Source organism: Myotis brandtii, unplaced genomic scaffold (assembly GCF_000412655.1).
Source record: "Myotis brandtii unplaced genomic scaffold, ASM41265v1 scaffold1236, whole genome shotgun sequence".
Classification (NCBI taxonomy): domain Eukaryota; kingdom Metazoa; phylum Chordata; class Mammalia; order Chiroptera; family Vespertilionidae; genus Myotis; species Myotis brandtii.
In genome coordinates, this window is record NW_005354316.1 from 644421 (window position 1) to 646786 (window position 2366).

At 63.4% G+C, this 2366-nt stretch overlaps 1 protein-coding gene and 1 long non-coding RNA gene across 2 annotated transcripts in view; both read right to left on the reverse strand.

The window, feature by feature from the left end:
* The window catches only part of CD151 (CD151 molecule (Raph blood group)), a 23765-nt gene that overhangs the window by 9668 nt on the left and 11731 nt on the right, over positions 1-2366 (reverse strand). The window lies entirely within an intron of this gene.
* LOC106724900 overlaps positions 976-2366 on the reverse strand; it is a 5376-nt gene continuing 3985 nt past the window's right edge. The window contains exon 3 of the long non-coding RNA XR_001360733.1: positions 976-1995. This is a non-coding gene — a long non-coding RNA (uncharacterized LOC106724900). The remainder of the gene's footprint in view (positions 1996-2366) is intronic.

The following is a 2366-nucleotide window of genomic DNA, read 5'->3' on the forward strand; positions in this document are numbered from 1 at the left end:
GGAGGGCTGGGCACAGAGAGGGGGTTCGTCCCCGCAGCGCTCGGCCCCAGGAAGGGCGCCGGCCTTGCACAGGAGCAGCTCCATGCAAACCCAAGTGGCCCCCTGCTGTCTGGTGGGACCTGGGGCGGCTCCGGACCAGAGCGAGGTAACACGTAGCGCCAGGGAGTGTAGCCCAACACTTCTTGGGGTTCCCACTCCCGAGCAGCCTCCTCTACCCCCCCACCCCCACCCCCGAGCTGGGCGAGGGCCGCGCTGGGACCCCAAAGCTCCTGCAGCTCACAGCTTGAGTGGGGAGGGCTGGGGAGGCAGGGGTCGGCCTGGGGGACCCAACCTGGGGGACCCAACGCGGGGGACAGTGCTTAGGGGGGCTGAGGGGAGGCAGAGCTTTGATTTAAAAGCCAAGCCCCTGAGAGGAGCCAGGGTGAGAGAGGGCAAGCGGGGAGGGTGTCCTGGGTGCGGGGAGGGCAGGGTGGGTCTCTGCAAGGCAGGTCTGGGAAGTTTTCAGGCTGAAAGAGAGGGCCGGAGCCCTGGCTGTGTTGCTCAATGGTTAGAGCGTCAGCCATGGTCACCGTTCAATTCCCAGTCGGGGCATGTACCTCGGTTGCAGGTTCAATCCCCCGCCAGGTTGGGGCACATGTGGGAGGCAACCAGTCGATGTGTCCCACATCCATGTTTCTCTCTCTCCACCCCCCCTCCCTTTCACTCTCTCTAAAAATCAGTGGAAAACTATCCTCCAGTGAGGATTAACAAATAAAATGAAAAATAAATAAAAAGTGCCCGGTCCACCTGGCTGTGGTTGAGCATCGACCTATGAACCAGAAGATCACCGATCCCATTCCCGGTCAAGGGCACAGGCCTGGGTTGCGGGCTCCATCCCCAGTGTGGGGCGTGCAGGAGACAGCCGATCCATGATTCTCTCTCATCATTGATGTTTCCATCTCTCTCTCCCCCTCCCTTCCTCTCTGAGATCAATAAAAAGAGAGAGAGAGAGGGGCCTGAGCCCTGGACTCAGGGTGATGACTGGGGACCCAAAGGCAGGCCCATGGACGTGGGCAGCCCCCTCCAGGCCCAGAGACCAGCCCCGCCCCCGCAGCACCCTGCTCCTCCCCCTCCCAGGCCCGCCTCCCTGGCATGGACAGCTGGCCACAGGGAGCCCTCACTGGTTTGAAGCTCCACTACCTCCTTTGTGAAACTCGTGGTAATTTTTGAACCAAGGGCCCCAACTTTCCTTTGCACCAGCCCAGGCTGCAAGTCCGAGCCCGGGATCGTCCCCACACACTCGGACTGGACCCGAGCCAGGGTCCCAGACACCCAGTGACTTGCACCCCAGAACATGCACCTACGCGCTTGTACTGAAGATGCTGGGCCAGAGGTGGGTGGGGATGGGGGCCCGGCTCCCAGGGCAGGGCCTCCGAGGACCAGGGCTGGGCGGTGCAGTGATGGGCAGGGCTCCCACGGGCTCCCCTCCACGCCTTCATCACGCTGGGGCTCAGGCGGGGAGAGGGCGGTGGGGGGTCGGAGTGGGTCTCCACATTGGGCCCAGCACCCCAACGCCCTCAGTTCCATCTCCCTCAGCCAGTACTGTCCCAGCACCCCGACTCCCACCTACCAAACCCTGTGCCCATCACCCCAGGTGAGCAGGTGAGTCTGAGATGAAACTGCAAGACCCAGCCCAGCACCAGGGTCCGTTGGGGTGTGGACACAGGTGGGGGGCTTCCCCGGTGATCTTGTCCCCAAAGCCCAGCCCCTCCCCCACCGCAGCCCCTTCCTGCAGCAGCGGAGGCTCCAGCAGAGCACACTGAGGAGGCAGCATCGGCTGGCACCACCCCAGGCCCAGGCCCAGGCGAAGCCAGGAGGCAGCCAGACCTGTCCCCACTGCCCGGCCAGCGGTGACGTACCTGGGCTTGCCACGGGAAGTCAGGCGGTGAGCGGGGGCCCTGGGGCCGGGCGGGGCGGGCGCGCGGTCAGCAGGCCCAAGGCAGGCGGGCGGGAGCTCTGCGGGAAGACGGGCAGGATGAGGCCGCACCCCGTGCGAGTCACTGGGTGTCAGGGTCCAATCCCCCGCTGGGTTGGGGCACATGTGGGAGGCAACCAGTCAATGTGTCCCACATCCATGTTTCTCTCTCTCTACCCCCCTCCCTTTTATTCTCTCTAAAAATCAGTGGAAAACTACCCTCCAGTGAGGATTAACAAATAAAATGAAAATAAATAAAAAGTGCCCGGCCCACCTGGCTCAGTGGTTGAGCATCGACCTATGAACCAGATCACCGATCCCATTCCCGGTCAAGGGCACAGGCCCAGGTTTCGGGCTCCATCCCCAGAGACCAGGCAGCCCCCAGGAATGCGGAGCAGCCCTCCCCTGGGGA